This window comes from Haliotis asinina, chromosome 8, assembly GCF_037392515.1.
Source record: "Haliotis asinina isolate JCU_RB_2024 chromosome 8, JCU_Hal_asi_v2, whole genome shotgun sequence".
NCBI classification, from domain to species: domain Eukaryota; kingdom Metazoa; phylum Mollusca; class Gastropoda; order Lepetellida; family Haliotidae; genus Haliotis; species Haliotis asinina.
Window position 1 is genome coordinate 53586533 of NC_090287.1, and position 23552 is coordinate 53610084.

At 36.6% G+C, this 23552-nt stretch overlaps 1 protein-coding gene across 2 annotated transcripts in view; it reads right to left on the reverse strand.

Annotated features, from left to right (window-relative positions):
• LOC137295465 (signal-induced proliferation-associated 1-like protein 2) overlaps nt 1-23552 on the reverse strand; it is a 105682-nt gene that overhangs the window by 54710 nt on the left and 27420 nt on the right. For both annotated transcript variants that reach the window (XM_067826849.1, XM_067826848.1), the window contains exon 2: nt 11702-11747. The gene's annotated coding sequence lies outside the window, so the exon portion shown is untranslated. The remainder of the gene's footprint in view (nt 1-11701; nt 11748-23552) is intronic.

Here is a 23552-nt window from a genome sequence, read left to right on the forward strand (position 1 = left end):
ACTGGCAATGTCTGGGTCATGAGGGTACAATGGCAGCCAAGCAAGTCATCTAACTGAACCACACACCATTTAAACATATCTTTTGTGCATGAACACAGTCAAACGACAAAGTGAAATATCTCAAATGGATGCTAAATCCTGCATGACAATGAATGAATTGTCCCCATAAGAAAAACAAGAGTCATCAGAAGATGACATATCCCCCCCCAGAAAAATATTGAAAGGTTTTTGAGTTCTGCTCTGGAAACGAAGCCCATCCCTCCATTTTGAGACTAAGTTCGTAACATTTCCATGGAAACCCAGAAAATAATAAATCACAAAAACCTGTAAATACCAAAAGGAACCACTTTGGGGACTGCCACACATATCTACCAAGTTTTGCTGAAAAATATTGAACGTTTTTTTGAGTTCTGCTCTAGAAACGAAGCCCATCCCTCCATTTTGAGACTAAGTCCAAGACATTTCCATGGAAACTGAGAAAATAATAAATCACAAAAACCTGTAAATACCAAAAGGAACCACTTTGGGGACTGTCACACGTATCTACCAAGTTTTGCAGAAAAATATTGGACATTAGATTAACACTCAAATGTTCCATGCAAAAACAAAAAAAAATAAAAATGCCAAAAGTGTGTAAATAGGTAAAGGCACAACTATAAGTTGAGATTATTGTATCTATCAAGTTTGGTCTAAAAATATTGAATGGTTTCTGATTTACGCTCTAGAAACAAAATGATGATGGACAGACGGATTGACGGACGAGGCGTCAACTATATCCCCCCGCATTACATGCTGGGGGTATAAAAGAATAATTAGACGCTTCAACATTTTGAAGAGTCAAAAGAGAGGTTGTCTGATACACCCTGTCATTAATGTTCCATATAAATTTATCTGGGTAGTCTGTTAAAAGAAATACAGTATAGTTGAGTGAGTGAGTTTAGTTTCATACCACGTTCAGCAACATTCCTTCAATAGTGCAACTAGCTACACCAAAAATGGACTTTGGACATTGTAGCCATGTGGGGAATTGAACCCAAGTCTTCGGCGTGGCGAGCGAACATTGCAGCCACTGCCCCATCCAAAAGAAGACTTGATACCTTCAATACAGGTGACAAACAGGAGTTACTGTACCTGCTGCTATCTGTTGACTAGTGGAAATACAGCCATACTTTTGGTACATGTTTGTCAATCAAATTTTCACAAAATATTTCACCTCAACAAATGTCAACACATACAATCAAGCACACACAATGATAACATCAGTACATTATGTGCAGGAATTTTCCATACTACATCAGAAAGCTGAATAAGTAAGCCATTGAACGTGTTGGGTTGAGCCCAGTAAATGTGCACATGTTTCAATGGTGAATCATGAATAGAAAACATGTCCCATAGATTTCACACCTGATATAACTCAGCCCCAGCCCCAGACCAAACCTCACCACAAGCTGGCAGTTGACGTGATATATAGTAATTGACATTGCTCATTCAAGAAAAAAAAAACGGTGGAAATTTGTATAGAAAATTACAGCTACATAATAGAGCTTCATTTCAGTGTTAAGAACTTTCTTCTCCAGTGTTCTGCATATTCTGTTGCCTTGTCATAGCTTCACAAACATCCTCCACTTATGTAATAATTTGATATGTCTTAATATGTAGACATTCTTAAAGTATATCACAAGAAAAAAAAATTCATACAGTTACAAACACATTTTTTGTTAGGGTCATAATACATTTTCAAGGAAAGTTTATTGACATATATGGAAACTTTTCTGCACACTGGAAGAAAAATGTCCCTCATATCAATGTGTTGACGAAGAGCTCAGAAATAATCTTTCAACATGTTAATTACTCTGTCATACACACATATATGGAACAAATATATCCAAGACAGTCCATGCAATCCTAGAATATGTGACAAGTCTAGATTAAGTGGCGAGTCTAGATTTCCATAGTTAAAGTTTCTGAAAATGAAGAAAGTCTCAGGGCTGTTTCATTACATTCTATTTTTGTGTAAGATATGTTCAATTCAGAGATTAGCTGTTAATCTACATGTTAACTTGCACGAAGAAAATCGTCACGTCTCTGTGACTGTCTAGCATCTTCCAGGACAACGAGAGTCATCAAAAGATGACATATCCCCCCAACCATCACATATTTGAAAGGACAAATCACCTGATAGTTACCTGACGTTTTTTAGACTAAGTTTGAATTGTTTCAAAGGAAATCAAGAAAAATATAAATGCCATATATCTGTAAACAGAGAGGCACCACTTCAAGATCCTCCATTTTGAGGTGCAGTCCGAATTGTTTCCATGGAAACCCAGAAAATGATAAATCACAAAAACCTGTAAAAATAGCAAAAGGCACCACTTGAGGTTCTGATTGATATATCTACCAAGTTCTGCAGAAAAATTTGAACAGTTTTTGAGTTCTGCTCCGGAAATGAAGCCCATCTTACCATTAGACTAACACCAAAATGTTCCATGGAAAAACAAAAAAACTAAAAATGCCAAAAATCTGTAGATAGCAAAAGGCACAACCATATGTGCAGATTATTATATCTATCAAGTTTGGTCTAAAAATATTGAACGGTTTCTGAGTTATGCTCTGAAAACAAAATGATTACAGATGAGGCGTTGACTATATCATACCATAAAAAAATGTAAGAAGAAATGTTTTTGTATAAAGAGGTGACAGTTGCTGAAGACATTTTGTGTCAGTCATCAATAGTCCCTGGGCAATGCTCCACAATCATAAAGTTGATGCATTTTTTATTGTACTGCTATACATACTTCAATGATGACAATCCCTTCCCTATTTATTTATCACAGTAGGTAATATTTTATATCAGTTTGAAGTTTAAAGATCTGACACTGACATTTTGAAAAACTAGAAATTGGAAAATACCAACACTAAGCCAAATAGCTGGCAGATATAAGCAGGTAAGTCCTCTTTATCAACTATATTTAAGGATGTAAGAAACCTTTGAAAGTATTTTGTTTTCAACATTCATCAAATGTGACTGTTTGCTTTCCAGAGTTCCTTTTTCTACCCATGCAGTGATCTGCTGAAGTGTTCTCAACTGAGATTTGATGCAGCTGCAATCCCCAATCTATAAGCAACATGCTTGGGCAAATGGAAGCTATAGCTTGTGGGAATTCTGCTACGTATCAAACATTATCTCACAGTACAAGTTGTCCCAACCAGACACATCAAGATGTTAAACAAGAACTAACAAGCCAGCCATGTTCACACACATACACACACAAGGGCTGATAACTCTTGCTTCTACTGATGGTCAAAACTGTTTGGACCAATGCATATCTTTTCGCTAGTAGTTCCATAATTTGGTGCAGCTGATGGCTACAGTATATAAATTGAGACTGTTTACAATTCTTTCATATGACAGTAGTTAGTCTGCCATGCATCACAACGTTTTCCAATTCTGTGCAGTACTTATTGTTCTGAGTGGTCTCTTGTCTCGAAAATGAAAACACTGTCTTATCGGTTTGCAAAACAGGTCCAACTTTCGTGAATAGTCAGACCACTATATCACACTCCCATGGCAGAGATGGAGTGGCCTGTCTGACTTGTGAAGGTTACTAAACTCACTGTGTCCATTTTGTTTTACTACAGACTCCGAGGCTACTCTGACACTGTCACTTTACTTACTTGTACCTCTACATCAACATTAACAACTTCTACATCATCAACTATTCTACAGCAACATTGTCAACCTTAACTCCATCTGAATCTCTGCTTAGTTCATAATTTATGGCTGGAGGGGTCATGATGGGTTTTATGTAGAAGCATGTACTATGTGAATGACACCACCTAAATTGTATGTTCAATGTAACTGACATATATCATATGCAATATCAATGAAAAGGAGAAACGAAGTGAAAGTAGATGGCTATGCTAGGCTGTGGGGATGGTCAGAGCAACATGCGAAATGGTTTCAAAACAAATTACATACATGTAGCTAGGTCCCACAACCACTCATGCTCAAAACACTATGAGAAAAATTAGTGAGCAACCCTCACATTTCAACATCTGACTGAGTAAATATGTTCTGTTTTATACCTTAGTAGCAAAAGTCCTCATGTATATACAACAGGTGTGGCTATGGCATGAAATGAAGACAAGCAACCATCTTGAATCCAATTGCTTAAAAAGCTGAAAGCAACTAAACTGTTAGCTTCCTTAAGCTGGTAAATAAACAATTCATTAACCGAGTTATTTGTTATGTTTCGACAAAGGCATTCACCCAATCCATTGCACAAATAGACCCAACTTCCGCATGCAAAAGCAGGACGTAAAACTAGAAAGGTGTCAAGATGAGGTGAAGGTCACTAACAGCATCGGGACACCAGGATGAGACAATTTCCTCCACGGCTGCAGGTGTTGTAGCATTGCCGCCAGAAAATCCAGTCCAACCACACCAGAAAGATTTCTCATAATGCATTTCATACATGTGGAAATGAAAACAGGCTGTGCAGTATCATGACTGAATGTAAACGAAGTACGAAGACAGAAACGAAATACTAATACTCAAAGGTCATTGATGAAATGGAGGTATCCCATGTCAAGTAAACAAGTGGTTTGTAAACGTACAGCACAACAGTAATTAATGTGAAAAATATATTTGGGATGAACTGCGTTTCAGTTATTTACGCGGCCTCATAACTGAAAAGTCATCTGGAGATGGAAGGGGTCATACATTCACATAAGCCAAAAAGTATCAATAGGTCTGAGTATGTCAACATTGAGATTGATATTTGGAGAATATTTTGTTAATACCTATTAAAATGTATGCTTTTCTGAAACTGGACAATGTATGAAAAATACTGAGTAACAATGTTAAATGCCAGATGGATTCAAGAAGTTGCAAATAACTAAACTAAATTAAATTCATGAAGAAACTAGTTCAATTCACTGAATGTGTGAGTGAATATAACAGCACTAGTGTATAACAATTGATAACATATTTATTGTATGACATTCCTCTGCAATATTCCACAAACTATATACATAAATTAAATACAATATTAAACATTAACCAAGAGGAAATTTCAATGCAATCTCAAGGATAGCTAATTACCACTTTGGTAGAATTACTGAGCAATTATAGCAACAGACCAAGATTGAAAAAATACAAATTTTGGATTCAAACAATGTTGACATGTTTGAGAGAAGATCAGAATCAGTTGGACATAATCATATATCACCACTACTTCAGAAGTAGTGAAGCAATTCTGGATCGATTCCGCAGATGGGTACAATGTGTAAAGCACATTTGTGTAATGTTGGTGCAATAGTTCTAGAGGCAACATAAAACCATTATCACTCTTATTTCATTTTCTTCCCTTTCTTTGCTCCCGCCAAAACTCGTGTGAAGGATATCAAGAATCTTCAAGGTTCCTTTAAAGGATTATTCTCATTTAACCTGTCACAAGTTACATGTAACTTCATTCAGGGACAGGGGAATGTTCAGCTACAGCTGAAGGTGTTAGAGGACTCCCTGTCTGGATGAGAATAACTACCTCTTCTATGAGCCTGGCTTCACTCAGCTGTGACAGATGTACAATCCATGTACAATTACTCCAGTTGTATTTCATACCAATGCTCATTCCTTTCCACATTTGTCAGCGACTATTATCCTGTTCATCCATCATCACCTGCTACAGAATCCAGCCTGGAACTGTTAATCATTCAGATCAGGATGTCTGCTACACCTCCAGAGATCATGAATCACACGTAATTCAAGTGTTTGATTTCTTTAGACTACAACCCGTTTAGTGATTCTTTCTATCTATGACAGATCCCAATACAACTGACAGTAATATCAGTATCTGCCACTGGGTAAAGCTGGTTGCTTCAGACTGGTGCACTACACCACAAAAAGAAATGACAGCTGCCATCTTGTATCAGCAGTCATAAGTGGCTCCATTACATGATTGTGAAAATGTCTCTCTTGATTAGTATGAATGGTTTAAAGGTGAAGGCACTCTTGGTTTATGTTTAGAACCATTCCAGAAATTTCAATGTTTTGACATTAGCTAAGCAAATGAGATGTTTGCTGAAGTTTTGTGAGTGAAACTGAAAGTAAGTGAATTCTAACGCTGCTTTGGACAATAATCCAGTAATATCTTAGGACTGTCAGCTTCATGTGGGCAGAAAACCCAAGTGATGCAGACCTCATGTGTTGATCACTTTGGTGAAACCAGAGTACAGTGGTGCTGAGATATATAACTAAGGCAAACCAGGATTCAAACTCATGATGTGATGAGGCCATTGAGGTCCGTAACTCAGCACAGCAAATTGTACGGCTTCAGGTATATGGGCCAACCCTGTCAAGTAATTGGCTGGTAGTCTGGCATACTAATGTTCACGAAAGTGAATGACAACAATCAGATATACTCCTGTAAAATATTCTGTTTGATCCTGGATAAAGGACAGGTTAAGTCTACCATTTGTTCATCACACTGAAGACAATTGTTTGAAGCCCATTTCTGGAGTACCATTGTGTTTTTGTTGGAATATTGGTGAAAGCATAATAAAACCTTACACACTAATGCATCTATATCACATGTGTCTATCACACTAACATATTGAACTTGCTACAAGTGTAAAATTGATAGGCCCAAAAGAGTAAAACACTAAGTGATGGGCATTGTTCTGGGAACAAGAATGATCTTGTACAGGCGTGGGCTGACCCTGCTTTTATAACTGTGCAAACTGTTTATTATTTGTTTATAAACCCTCACATCCTCTGTACCTTCATCTCAAGAGAGTTGAGGCTAAATATACCTTGCAGAATACAAGATGGCTGACATCTGGTTGACCTTGATTTCAAAATGGTATAGTCCCAAATCATAACCTGTCATGTATGCTAACCTGGCAAACATGTATTTGGAATTATTTACCACAGAGGCACAAAAGTATTTACGCTTTTGTCTTTAATAACAAATATGTGAATTTTCTCACAATGAACAACAGGGTATTATCTTAATATCAAATTACATTTGTGATGTCATTCCATTGTCTGCTCGCTCCATTACCTTTCAGGAATGGAGTGATGTGTACCAGTTTCAATATAGACTTTGTTTTGTCATTTTGACATTTATTCTTATAGAATAAATAACAGAATTATTCCCAATACTTTGAATGTAATTTAAGTGGGGTAATATCCTCGGCTCCATTCATTTGAAGGAATAGAGAGTTACTCAGACATTACCCTATACACAATATTATCAATAATGATAATGATAATAATAATGGATAGCATTTATATATCGCTTTCCTCTGAAAGGACTCTTTGCGCATTTTTCTCACAAAAATTGGATGGAAAAGTACACATTAAAGGAAAGTTTGTTTAAATAAGAATGTTTTTAAACCAGTCTTGAATGAAGTTAGAGAAGGGGAATTGCGACTTCATTTGGAAGAGCATTCCAAACTGATGGTGCACTGGATTTGAAAGAGTGCTATCCTGATGACTTTAAATTGTACTTTGGTATCTTTAACAGTTTCTCATTGGAAGAGCAGAGAGTTCATGGAGCCTTGTAAGCAGACAGCTGTTGAGATCTGCACGTATATAAATCATACATGTTAAAGAACACAATTTTTACATGATCTGTCATGGCCATATGAAAAAACAAGACTAGTGTTTCTTATCAATTTTTGAGCTATATACGCACTGCTCAGCATGAAATAACAACACCCTTTTTCTGATACGTAAAATGTATTCAATCAATTATTCATTTGAAATTATATAAGGCCATGGGCCCATACATAACATTACAAATGCAGTTCAAGCCGCAATTCAAAGAGCCAACTAAGAAAATAATCAACTCCCAATAAGCAAATCTAACTAATCTGTAGATTGTCCTAAGCTACTACTATTCATACTATTCATGTTTTGCTACACTGATTCATTATACAGTTTCTGTTTCTGCAGGGAATGCTTGTGCAAGAAAAAATGTTATCTTATCAATCTTATTTATGAAGTAAAGTACAAATGACATTTAAACATTAAATATGAAGCTTTAACTTGAACCATGAATATTAAAGTACACGAGGTTTCTTTAAACACATGATATTACAAAAATGGGATAATATATAACATTGATCAATTTTGCGTAATACAAGTTGTGGTGAAATTGTAAGCTATTACCACAGTACGATATGCATTGTGTTACGAGGTAATGGTAAGGTTTGGTCCGTTTGGTTTTGGTACATGAGATACGATCATAATGCAGAAAATCGGCAACCAGAGCCAAACCTTTCAATGTTTAATAACATGGAAGAAAATAACCATAATCTTTTTTTATTCTGAATGAACGAATCTGTAATTTTATGACTAGACACAAATGACTGTACAAAAGCACCAGATTTTTGGACTGAATTATGGAAAATCAAACTGATAGCTAAATACTGTGTTCTACTAATACTGCAATATTCTATTTCACCCCTAAATATTAGATTGCAAATTATGACAAAACAAATTCATAAACTACACAAGGAATGTGACACAGGGGAAACTTGCTTTGAACACTACCAGGGAAAGTAATTTAACAAAGAGATACTCTGAACCACAAAACTCTTACGTACTTGCTGTTGAGGAATGGCTCACACCGGATAGAGGATGTACCAATTACTGTAATGATGCCACTCAAAACACCATTATGTCCTAAAAGTATTCTGAACTATATCATCTGGAGGTTATACCTATATCAATGTCACACAATTGTTTAAACCTGTCTCCTAACAGGGACAAAGCACTTGATACTTCCTTTTTAAGTAGCTTAATTTTATTTAAGGAGTATGATATTACTCAATACAATATCTCTACCACTGATTTGTGAGCACTTGACAAATGTGTCGGAAATAGTTAGATCTGTGATAGGGATGAATTATATGTACTGCATCCTATATATTATCCCATACTGATTCACAGGGATTCTGGTCCCTGGATGGTCAGGCTTTCTGACATTTTTTTTATTTAAGATCGTATCACAACTGTGCTCATGATGTTAATCACTGGCTTTTCAAATAGTAAAGAAAATCTCTAGCTATTGAAAAAATGCCAACTCATTCCTTTCAGGAAATTGGATATCAATCATGAGTCCATTTTTGAAATTGCTTGTTTCTTCTCATGCTGTCAGTTTCTCTGTCAGTCTTGACAGACAGATGGCAGTTAAAACATCCTGCATCATGATCAGTGACATAAAGTAATTTATTTTTTGCCAATCAGACATGTCACCCAAATATCACTTGTCAGGACTGTAGATTTTCAAAAACAATTCGAAGCCTTTTAATCTCTGCATAACAGTCTGTCTCACTGGCCCCAAACCTCATTAGTTTCCATACTGCCAAGCCATAAATATATCCAGTCTAGATTTCTTGGGGTTCTGAATCTCCCATCTCTCCGGGGTTCCTTTTGAAATTCAAATTTGAATTTAAGAATATATTTTCGAGAACAAGCATTATTTTATCTGCATTATTGCTTCTTCCTTTACAGTCTGAACTGGCTATGTGAATGCATTCCTAGCGTAGTACTACAAATGCATAACCATTCATGCTCACTGACAAGCATGTGAGTTTTTCTACTACATTCCTCACAACACATGTTCAGGAATTATGTCAGCATTGCCACCATATGCTGGCTCATAACAACTGACAGTGCAACAGGCTGACAATGAGTACAAGCACCAAATGGAAGATGATAGACAGAGACTTTTTCCATTCCACTTTTGTTTGGGAGATAAGGTGAGTAGGTGTTCGCGTGTGTATGAGAGTGAGTCAGTGAGTGTCACAAAGGGGAGTGAGTGAGTGAATTTAGTTTTACACTGCACTCAGCAATATTCCAGCTATAAGAAGGCGGTCTGTAAGCTAAGGTTACTTTTACAAAGTGAGATGACGACAAACAACAAGCTGTAACAGAGGCTGCCCTTCATATCCTTGACAATAAATTTGAAGTACAACTCAAGTATAGACTGATTAGGTAATTCTACATAGCTTCAGATCATGGCATTAAGAATTGTTCGGGCTCCTTTTGGCTGAAATTCATTTTAAGGTATATATGTCTTTTTAAATAAGATTACATTACTTCAGAGACTAAATGACAAGTTGTTTCAAAGGCATTTAGAAGTTGGAGGAATCAAACTAAAAATGCTTTATGGTTCAACTTTCTTTCGAGACAGATCCTAGTCTCTTCTTCAGGTGTGACCTTGTATAATAAAGAAGTTGAACCATAAAGCATTTTTAGTTTGACTAAATGACAGTTTCTAACAGAGGCTCCTAAGAAACAACAGATCCTGGCACAATACATATTGACTTAACCAAAAAAGTGAAAAGGTCAAAGTTGCACAAATGAAAATGATAGTTTTCCTATGTACATGAAATTGAGATTATGATAAATGTCTCCTGCTGCTAAGGCCCCAAGCTGACATAAAACAGGAAAATTAAAGAATCAGTAAGAGAACATGTACAGTGTTCTTTTGGTTCATGTAGGCAGTGCTTTGAAAGAGTGTCATAGGAATCTTGCTGAAAGGTTTGTCATAAAAGTAACAAAAATAAAGGCCATTAGTAAACTGTTAAAAATTCCTTATGGTGTCACTTCCAAATCTGATGCATCAGTGACAAACGTTTCCCTTGTACCAAATGTTCCTGTGTTTTTCACAATTCCAGGTGAATACCTGGCTTGTCATGAGTTTACAATGTGTGCCACCTTTAAAGCAGGATAAGATGGCCGTTTTGCAGATACCTAGCATCATCACAATCCGAGTGAGTGAACTTAGCTTCACACAGCTTTTAGCAATATTTCAGCGATATCATGGCCTGGCACATCAGACACAAACTTCACACACTGTACCCATGTGAATCGTCTTCGGCTTGACGAGTGAATATTTTGGCATATAGGCTACCCCACAACCCCATATCACAAACTGATAATGATTCAGAATCACTAATGTAACAAGAAATGTTGAGTGAGTGAGTGAGTTTAGTTTTAGGCCACACTAAACAATATTCCAGCTATATAGAGTGGTCTGTAAATAATTGAGCCTGGACCAAACAATCCAGTGATCAACAACATAAGCATTGATCTGCGCAATTGGGAACCGATGACATGTGTCAACCAAGTCAGCGAGACTGACCACCCGATCTTGTTAGTCGTCTCTTACGACAAGCACAGTCGCCTTTTATGGCCTATTCTACCCCAGAACCTCCACGGTTCCAAGAAATGTCGAGATGACCACTATTAGCATAGAATTTTATGATTATGAAAAGGCTTTTGTCATCATTCAAAAAATAGTAGGGGATGTTCCATTTCAACTATCATAGCACCTGCCAATGCCTATGTGAAAAAGTAATATATTCCAAAAGAGAGTTGAAACATTTTGTAGGAATGGAATAAATTGTCAAATTTTCCCTTAATTTCTTTTTATCAGATGTTTCTTCCTTGTCTTCATCATTTGTACTTTATCAGTCATGTAAATCCAATATTCCCTACTTTTGTTTAATGGTATATAATAATAGGGCTTTGTTAAAATACTAAATATGTTTAAAAATGTGCAAAACCTTCACAAAACTTCCCTATTATTAGTCGTCTCAAAATTTTGTATCTTGGTATTGCAGCAGTTTCCGCAATGAATCACTACAGGTATTTCAGTTCACTTCTGACTTGTTTCAAACTTACCTTTCTGTGGTTTGTGCTCCAAATGAGGTAATCTTTCAGCTGGAGTCTGCAAGTAAAGGAGAGTCAAGGATAAGTATTTAGATTTCCCCCAGTGATACCCAGACAGTGATCTCGGGGAGCATAATGCCACAGGTTTCCCACACACAACTCTTGTCTCTCCGTGATGCTGCCAACAAAATGGCCACCACTTCTGCCTCCTGTACTACAGGAAGTCTCATATAGCACGGCTCCTTCACAATGATTAAAACAATCCATAGCTGTATATAATGTACACAAATCTTTTCCAGAGCGGAATTCACTGAACATTTGAGTTTACAATAAATTCACATTATTAGCATGTGATAGGAAATACATGAATAAGTATAGACAATACCAAAGGTGAAATTAATAGTCAACTAGACAACTGTGAATATCTATTGTTCGTAATAATTATCACTGGACCAGCGAATTGAATATAGGGCAACAAAATATTGTAAAATATTTCTCAGTGAAACCTCAGGACAATCACTGATAAAACTGACAGGAAAATACCTTGAATCCATGACTCTTAAGAACAGAAATTTCATAATGTGAAAGATTAAAATGAAATGTTCAGAACAGTTACGGATTTAAGGTTGCTGACTCTTGATTCAGGATAGTCTTGATGTACAAAATATTCCCATTCTTTCAATGTACCCAAACAGCATTTTAAGTCACATGTAAACCAGGTATTAACAAGTTTCTGACAAATCACAAGAAAGTTACAGGAACTTCCTTCTGGACCATTCATTTGAATAGATTTATTCATGAAGCTATGCCAAAATGAGCAGACGCATGTTAGCGTTTGAAACGTGAAAGTATGAAGCTGGATAGTTTTACTTAACAATTACTAAATAGTTGAGTCATCTTAGACAAATGTTAGAGACAGAAATGTGCAAAACACAAAGAAATTGCTTAAGTACCAGCACAAGCACAACAGAACAGAGCACAATCCCAGTACCCTGACACAGAGGTGTGATAACTCAAGACATTTAACTTGGTAAGTGTGAAAATTTCCTATGAAAAAGAGACACACAGCCTCCAAATTCCACCTTCCTATCTGGTGAATACACAGGTGGGTAATTATGGGTTGTATGCATGGTGGCAGCAAGTGCTGTTATCACATGCTTGGGAGATATCAGCTCTAGCTGCCACTTGCTTCCATCAGAGGGACCTTTTCTGTTTTCTTTATCTAATCACTTCAACAGAATTTGTGCTTCCAATTTCAAATTAAGTGCCTTCATAAGCAGAGGTGACCAAGTGCCCAGGAGATAAGTACTGAAATCAACACGCTATGATACGATTAACATCTCTTCAATGAAATATTTATGTTTCCAGTTCTGTGCATGTTTGCAAGAATAATTCTCATTCAACTCAAATAGAAACAAATGATGTTTGACAAACCTGAGGTTCCAGAAGCCCAAATGATAAAACTTACTATTTTTGTTTAAATGACCAAAGCATGAATAGCAAATTAAGTATAATCATATTTCATTGTCGCTTCCTCCTGTGTATGTGTACCACTCGATGATGAAAAGTTCCTTGATGGATTGAGACATGGCAGAAGTAAAAGGGAGTATAATCAATAAAGTTCTACAACTGCCACTAGACAGTAATCCTGCACTGTAAGATTATACAATGGCTTAGCTTAGAGCAGATCCTGAGATGAGGACAGAGGCGGCCATGTTAATTGAGAAGTAGGAGACACATGGGTGTTTCAGCAACATTCCTGGCAAACCTCCCAGCTTGCTGCCTGTGTGTCTAGCCTCGATACAAACAGCTTGTCCACCTAGACTTGATAAAAGTTGTGCAAAATCAACTTGAACAAGGTCTGACTCTGACACTTTTCTGTGACATTTACATACAGGCCAAATATTTTACTAATGCCATATCTCATTACAAACAAGGTTATATCAGAACAATCCTAACAGAATGCTGCTTGATCAAAATGAAGGATTTCAAATTCTCAGGGCAGAGATCAGATGTCAGCTTTTGTTTCAGAAATCCCAATTTAGCAAAAGAAACGGCAACAGAAAACAAACATAGCTTCCATATTGCATCCCTTATGGTGTAGACACTGTGGATTTCAGATGATTACATTTTTGCACTTGGATCATCCTAATTATATATATTTTTTTGAGATACTGAAATAGTATTTACTTCGTTGAACGGTTTGCTCACTCAAACGAAGAACTTCGAAGCCTCAATGCTGATTGGGCGACAAGAAAGTTCTGTTGACATGACCTTCAATGAAAGTGAATTTAAATCTTCTTGTAGACAGGTATTATATCGGACAAAAAGATCTCATTTAATTGGACTGTCTCTATGGGCCTGTACGATTTTTTTTACATATCTACCTTGACCTCCAGATTCACCATGACCTTGAATAGTTTTGCACAGCCTTGATGAAGTCCCCTATGATCAGCCAAAATTGGTCTTTTAAGTCTTGATACAAGATACCAACAATGACCTTCACTTATTTTACCAAGCATCAATGCAGTCTTTCTATGATCACCTTTGATTGTTCTTCCATGAATTGATATAGACTTTCTAAGAAGTGATAAATCTCTCCACAAACTCCTTCATACAAAATACCCATTAGGAAACCATTAATCTCCTTAACCTCATCATGATAGACACCTAACACTTGTCTGTCTAGCCTTCAGTAACTGGTACATCCCCACAGACTTGGTCCATATACCTACATACCACTCGTCTGTTTAGTACCAGCTAACAAGAACCATTGGCCCTCCTTGCCACATGCAATAACTCCAATATAATCCTGAGTACTTGCATTGGGGTTTGATATTAAGTAAATTTACCAGAAGCACTACTGTTGGTTGTCTGGGCAGCAAGTCATCAGCGACACCAATAGTCTGCTGCAGAACATGCCTCTAGTCTGACTGGAGACATTAGCATTAAGTTAGACTCGTCCACAGATCGACCTTAGTGCTCTGATGACCATTAGCCTTGTTAAAGTATGGTGTTACGATCACCACAGAATTAAGACAGCTCTGTGGAATGGAGTTCCGGATGTTAGGTCATCAGCTGCACCAATAACCTGCTGGACAACGTGCTTCCTGCCTACTTGGAGACACTTACATCAATTTTTACTGTGCACAACAAGCACATACCTTAATTTAAAGAAAGAAATACGACCAAGTTCAAATTAGTCACCACGTAAGTTACACTCTTGTTCTTCTGAAACAAATTAAATGTTGTTTTCCTACAGACTGCTTCTAGTTTATGCAACTGTACCTGCCAAAAGACTAAACTCAAGTCATTTGCCACACAAGTTAAACTCTTGTTCTATCACTACATAAACTGCTGTTTTCCTGCAGACTGATGCCAGTCTATGCCATTGTACCTGCCAGACTTCAGCTTGGAGAGGCCTGCTGTATAATTTCAGCACAGTGCTTTGGATCAGTGTGGGCAAATACCTCCCTTGCTGTGTCAACTTTAGTTTAACGTTTGACATGGTCGGTTTTTACAATCTTGTTAAACAGGCACCTTATTGCAAGGATGATTATGTGGGACACGTTCTCCAAACCACAACACAGCCAAGCAAACAGAGTTTCAAATGCAAAATTTCACAAAATGCAAACTAACTTCCAATTCATAAGAATTGGTTTAAAGTCGTTTCATCTCTCAACTCAAGATAATTTTACAAAATAAAACATAGTGTGTTAAGATCATGATTCACATGTGTCAGATGTCTTGATAAGATTCTAAAGTAACTTCTCTGAAAAGCATGTAGAAGATGGAGCACGCAGCAGTTCCGTAAGACTGAGAGAGTGAGAATGGTTTTATGCTGCTTTTAGCAATATTTCATCAATATCAGTGAGGAGACACCAGAAATGGCCTTCACACATTTTATCCATGTGGGGAATCAAACCTGGGTCTGTCGAGCGAATGCTTTAACCACTTAACTACCCCTGGGGATTCTAAAGATGACATAAGACCATTAAATAAAAACGTGTTCAAGCTTATGGTAAAATTTCTTAATAATTCTCTTGAGCCTTTCAAGTCACTCCTATCTGAATGATCATAACATAGGACCATTAAAATAAACAGGCAACATAACAATATTAAACAGCAAGTATTGAGCAAATATGGCATGGTTGATTCTAAAACATGTTCAAAGTGATGGCAAAAATTTGTTAATAAATCTCTTGAGCCTCCCCAGTCACTACTATTGTCTAAATGATCATGATGCTTATATCTGTCTGATCATCCTCCAGTGCCTGCCTGTTTTATCACCAACCTACACCAGAAAGTTGAGAAGTGTCTAATGCATCACTCTAAAACTGACAGAGTAATCTAACCAAGGGGATTTGAACATATTCCTTGTGCCTGCATGAGTTCATACTTCAAAGTCCTGGAAAAAGATAATTTTCTATAAAAATTCACATCGCCTTACATCAAAACTGAAGTTGGAAAACAATCACACGTCACGAATCTTGTGCAATTTTGTCAAGCTGTATCTGGAAGTATGCACACAAACCATTTGTATTGTTTTCATTCAATGTACAGTGAGTTGCTGTATTGGTCTTATGGCTGGAGAGGTAGTCAAGAGGTTAAAGCGTCTGCTCATAGCACTGAAGACTTGTGTTCCATTCCCCATATGGGTACAAAGTGTGAAGTCCATCTCTAATGTCCCGTCATGATATTGCTGGACTGTTGCTAAAAGCAGTTTATAATTCTCTAAAAGTAGTAGTAAAAAACTCACTCATAAGAATGCATCACATTTTGCTTTAATACATCTATTGCTCCACTTGCTTTATCACAAAGACTCCACCCTGTGGCTTTGCCTGTCTATCAGTCTTTTACTCACACCCCTAAAACCACAAGCCAGTAACAAGTGACCTGCTCTTAAGGAAGTATTGCAGTTGAAACTCATTTCAGTAACAGGTAACACCGCATGCCCCAGCATGGTTTGGCAAAGTTCTCCATCACACCGACCTGGTTTACATACATTCACAGCTAGATTCACACAGATATGTGACAGGGCACTGGAAACTATTGTCACTGTCTGACAGTAACATGCTTCAAATGCCTGACACAACATCACAATTGAGGTCATGGAAAAACAAAGACACCTTCAACAACCTGGAATACATACTGTTCTGCTACTGGGGTCATCTCAACATCAGCTCAGTACTTTTCACAAGGAATTCTTGTAATCAGTAATACTCTGTCAACAGCAACTGTTTAACATTCTGAGATGTGAAGTTACCTGAATTTCATTAATAAATCATATGACTAACAATTTCAAAATTAATAATCAAAATTGAATAAGCATCGTCAGAAATTTAAGGAAAAACCAGCAGATCTAAACATCAGCCTCTGAAATATGTTCCACAATAATATCAACAGTTACAAAATGTTAGCTATTTGGTAGAAAGAAAAGGTACCATAATCATGGTGAACAGCAGGTCAACAATATGTACATAAATACATTTGACACTAACCCCAAGTTCAAAAGCCCTATCAATACTTTTTTACAGCTGGGAATCTGATTGAAGTTGTTAATTGAAGTTGTGCAATGGACACAATCCCTGATTACACTGCCCCAGAAAACCACAGACTGTTGAGTTGTGATCCATCATGTCTTTGATCCACATACTAATTACTGTATTAATCATGTAGACACTTACAGAACTTCCAAGGCTTTTTGTCACTTAAAAAATGAACTATGAAGGAAATGTTATGTTTCCAACTGTCCATCTGAAACTGTTTTCTGTCAGCCTCACTTAGTCGAGGAATATGTTACAAACTGACATCAAAAGTATTTTTCCCAAGAGCCATCCACACATGGATGATATGATAAAGTCTTTAAATGGTTCCAAGTTAATTTATGAAAACATAATTCTGATATGTGATGTATATTTGCTAAAAATCAGCTGATCAAAAAAACAAACCTGTCATGATCATAGAATGACAAAACAATTCTAAATGTTCTGAACTTTGAAACAATCAATATTGTGATCGATGTAAATCTGACAGCATATTCTACTGCTGTATATATAAATATTTTACAATATTGCACTTTCAATGACATGTGTCACTAACCTTAGACTTACTGATTTTTATCCGATAAAATATAACATTCGACCTTGCATTTCAGAGTTAAAATCAAATTACCAAAGATAAACAGACATTGATTAAACTGAACACAACACATTTCAAGGCAAAACATAACCTAGCGTGCTAGCATAAAAATCTAAAGTGACAAATTTAGTTTCAGAAAATTTACAACTTATAAAAGAGGACTTGGAATAGTTGTGTGTACCTCAGCTACTGTTGCGACAAAGTCATCGAGATTACTGACACTACATTTTGCAAGAACAAAAACTTGACCTCACACTGTCACTCATTTGAGACCCGTGCTGCCCCATACATCCAAATGATATTATCCTACAAACTACTTTCTGCAAAACTAATTTTCTGACACATTAGGGACCAAAAAAGAATTAGTTGAAAACAGTTTTGACATTTTTTGTGATACATCATGAAGGAGATAAATTAGGGACCAAGCCAATCCCCAGTAACATGCATTTCTTGACAACAGAAGAGCCTATGAAGCAGACCAGAGAAAAGGATAAATATCCACAAGCTGTTGTGAGACAAGCAGTACAGGCTGACTTTCAGGGATAATGGCCTGTATATGACAAATAACCTAAAGGCCATAGAAAGGAAATTACCAACTACAGCCTGGAAACAAGCAAGAATTAGGAATACGAAGACAGAAGATTATAGTAGAATATATCCTTTACACCTCCAGGTCTGTGGGGTTGGTGTACATAGGGGATTGATAGTGCTGTCATCTTCCATACAAGTTATCAATATATGCTGCAGCTGTATCAGCATTGTAGATGTCTTTCAAGCATAAAATCAACTTATATTTTCAGTCTTCTGCCAAAGTGAATACATAGTTGTCTCTTACCTGATGCTAAAATCTGTCTCCCATTATATGATTTTTGACATTTACTGGTCCAAGTCAGCTAGTTTATCATTTATTTTGAACATATTTTATTACTTTTGATGAAAGAAACCAGTCTTGATACAATTCTTAGTAGATCCGGGAACAGCAAAGGGAGACAAAAGTGTAAAGTATACAGCAAACATTCCCCTAATGATGATAGACATTATTGTTCAAAGAATTTGTTACTGGAATAAGTGACAACAAATTTGAATTCAAATAAACCTGGTGATAAAAGAACAAATTTGAACTCAAATAAACTTACTGACGAAAAACATTTTAATGTCAACAGCCAGAGTGGTTTTGATCCCCATCTGGACTGGGCTGATGAACCCTGACCTTTGGTGCAAGTGCAATCTCAGGAAGCATATCATATGCCTTCAAAGATTCAGAACATCACCACTACTGAGAATTTCTCTTCTTTTTTTTCATGTTTTTCACCTTATTACCAATGAACATATGTATTATCACATTACATTTTGTAAACATGAATCTATCAAACCTACCTATAATTTCAATAATGAAATAAAATATAAAGTAACAAGTACTGAGAGATTCTGACATCTGCTCTTTGTGAGAGAAAACCCCGTAAAAAATAGACATTCTTTTCTGACGTAGAAGAAATTTGTTCCCAACTGGAATATGAAAGTTACACTATACATACTTGCTTTTTTACACATTAAGATAAAAAAAACCCCACCAAACCCATCCACTTTGAAACAAAATTGAATGTGATGTTTACTGCAGAACTCATTTTTTCAATTTCCGCATGACCTGGATCCATCAGTCACAGTGTTTGACAGACCCTGCCATCATGACAGTTTCATAATGTAAATCTTTTTTTGCTGTGAACATCACATCTGACCATCACCCTGCAAGCCATACTTCCTGCTCATGTCTTGCTGTTCTACATCAACGTGCAGGAAATATTTTTAAATCCTTCGCACCTCATGTTGACCCAGAATAAAATCCTGACTTCCTTTTGCACTCAAAGCTTTAATATAATGCTCAAAAATGTTCCAAAAGCATGTAGATTGAATAATACATCACTCACACTAACTGACAGCAAGAAAGTGAAAATAAGTGCAGAAAATGGAAATCTGGGTTTGAACAATGTCTTTCACTGTCCATGGTTTCCTTAATGGTCATACCCTTGAAGATCACAATTAGAATTGATCTTCAGAATCCCATGCTTGCTGCAAGAGGTGACTAACAAGATCAGGTGGTCAGACTCATCGACTTGGGTGATATTCGTCATTGTATCCCATTTGCGTCGACCTGTGAAGGTCTGGGGTAGAAAAGGTCTTCCGCAACCCATGCTTGCCATACAAGGCGATTGTGCTTGTCGTAAGAGGCGACTGACAGGATCAGGTGGTTGGTTGGCATGTCATCGGTTCCTAATTGCGCAGATCGATGCTCATGTTGTTAATCACTGGATTGTTAGGTCCAGACGCGATTATTTACAGACCGCCGTCATATAGCTGGTATATTACTGGCATAAAACTAAACTCACTCACTTACCATTTGCGTATATCAATGCTCATACTATTGATCACTGGATTTCTGGTCCAGATTCGAATAATTACAGACTGTCATTATACAGCTGGAATACTGATGACTGCAGTGTTAACCAACACACCAACCAACCCTAATGGCCATAATTTGCACTATGCGAAAGTCATGACAGAAAAAGTTATAGTCTGAAAGAATTCTGGTGTTCTTTAGATTCGTTTGAGAAGTATATATTTTACCTGATCCAACATTGATCATTAGTCTCACAAAATACCAGATTTGTGGCTGTATTTTTAACAGCAGTGTTACATTATCAGTGCCTGGCTGTGAAACCTGGTCTTTCGGGGCTTTGAATAGTGCATCCTGTCACAGCAAGAGGTGAGGTATTGGGCGACTGATAGTCCATGGAATGCTGCTGCCCTCAAAGGAATTTCACTGTATTGATCTGACTGTCACATCTGGTATAGCTCTGCCACCTTAGACTTACTCTAAGTCACCTAGTCATGTTTTCTTTCACAAATTTCTGTGGTGACACCTGACGAGCCCATTACTTTGAAGAGAATTCAATACACAATTGGTATTAACACACCATAAGTGAGTATTTATCTGACTAGGCAAGTAACAGTACACTAACATTGTGTCTCTACTGTCGTTTATTTTCCTTCACTAATCTCTTGGGTGCTGTGAGGCTGGCACAGAGTTTTATCATCTCTCTAACCCTTAATTCATGCCCTAAGTTATCCATACATTGTCAACACAGACTTACAGCATTTCTCCTCTGCTCTTTGTTACAGAGACACATATAACAGATTTGCAGCAGATTACTGCATCAAGGGTGAAAAAAATTCAAATCTGTTTCATAATGACATCAATAGATGGACAAGAAGCCTAGAATCAAAACGAATAAACCCTTTTTCTTAAACACTGCTTCAACAACGTTTAAGTTAATCAGAAAAAATATTGGCAATATTACAGCAACATAATTGATTGCTGTAGATAACCCTAACCTGGATCATCAGGTTTTCAAGACATATAAACTAATGATCTGTAATTTCAATACACTTATCAATAACTACTGTCAACAATTACAATCTCAATTTTCAAAATGTCTGCCAAAATCTCAGTCTAGCAGCCATGCCTCTTTCCTTCAATAAGGGAAGCCAAAGTCTGTGTGATAACTGGAGCTCCATAATCAGCCATATGTACAACAAACTGATTTGTTTGAACATGCAAAATTTTGTGTAAATTCAAGTAAGCAGAGCTACCTGTTCCATGTATTGAGTCACTTCATAATGTCGACAAGCAGTCTACAATTACTATAAACTCCAAATACACGTTCAAGAGCATGAGAGCTTTGTTCCAGAATTAGATGGCAGTATCACGTTCACTCCAGCAGTATTTACACACTATTTATGTGAGTCATGAGCTGTTGAAGGCCAATATTTCATGACATGCAACAAGGCTTGAAAAGTTTCACACTTTTTCAGAGGTACTGTTACACTACAGTGCTAATTCATCAGCAAAAGTTTACACAAGAAGGAACGAATAAACTTGACTTACTACCTTCATGGCACATACGTATAATCTTCAATGAAGAAAACTGACTCATATAAAACTGCATGTGAAATGAAACTTGGTGAATGAAACGTACAAAATTAAATGTTGAATGGTTATCTTTTGGATGGATCATTTTGAATTGAACCATGTATAATATTCAAAAGAACACCAAACACCCATTTGTTTCTGTTTTAATACATCCACTGTGTCTTATCGTCATTTTTTCATGTGACTTAAATAATCAGTCATTTTTTCAACTTTTCTTCAAAACTTCAAAATAATTCAATGTATCCAACCTAGGTCAAATGCAATTTATACCAGAATGAATATCTGTATTATGGTAATCTCTGGAAGCTGTTGTAATTATATAACTTCTGACTGTCATTGTAAAACTTGTGTTTATTGCTGAATGTGTGTAGTAAGTAAACATGGACTTTTGATAAAATAAAGATATATGCTAAGGGACTCTTCAGAATTTATGGCCTGAGGAGGTGATGATGATTTTTATGGAGTTGCATGTACAATGTGAATAACAACCCCTCCTCCACCAAATAATGTCCAAAGTAAGTGACACCAACACCAGTCACCAAGACCTCGATTTGATTTAAATTTCGATTTGATTCAATTTCCGATATTGGACCCTCGATTCAGTAACTTTCGATTTGATGCTTCATTCAAGTAAAAACGTATTTTTTTTTAACTCTCAGAGTCAGCCTTTTCAGCGTGAAATCCATCGTCAACTTAGTGATGTCAACTTACAATAATTCTCATTGGATAATTTGCCCAACACAAATCATGTTACGACTTATTTCAGGGTTCGAAACTGTTCGAGTTTGAGACAAAATTTCGTTCTGGCTGTGTGGAAATAATTTAAATAAGAATTCAAATAAGTATTCAATCGAAATAGTAATAATGGTTATAGAAAATCGAACCTAAGGTGTCAGTTTAAATTTCCAATGAATCAAACTAAAATGATGCAGCCCTAGTGAGTTCACTATTGTATTTTTTCACTGTCAATTTTACTAAATTTGCGTGATGAGTACAAGATCTCAATCTGACTGAAGCACTAATCAATATTCACTACTGAACCCGGTATCAGGTGATATTCCCTTATTTCTACTGCAACTGAACATAATGTAATTCTAAAAACAAGATCAGTTTCATGACAGGACAATACTATATATGTAATCTTTAATCTGCTACACCTCCAAAATCCAGACACTTTCAACTACAAGAACAGTTGTCCACAAGTAGTACTTTGCTTCATCACTTGGTCGAAACCAGACTTGTTAAGCACAGTCGATGGACAAGTTGAATCATTAATTGATGTACGAGGCACCATTGTCATTAATCTACCCTTGTGTCTTGTAGTATCATTCATGTGATTAACTATCAAATATTCTCACAAATGTCGCAGTGTCACAGAAAGCAATTTTGCTTTATCCATCAGGAGGGAAAACTAAAAATTAACACAGCCCTCCTTGCCATCTCCTGGTTTACAACATGACAGAAAATCTATTTCAATATGAAGAAATTGCATTTTAAAGATCTGTTGTTTGATTGAATCATAAAAGACTTGAATGCAAGCACTCAGAGTGAATGTTTTATAACTCTCCAAAATGAAATATTTGTAATGGGGTTGGAAGGTGGTTGGAAGTCATGTATTTATCTCTTCAGCTAAAAAAGGAATAGGCCCATCATGTCAGTTGTGGTAGAGGTAGTTCATCACAAAGACAACTACAGAGTGTGTCAAACAACTTGATGTCACTTCAGTCATTTTTC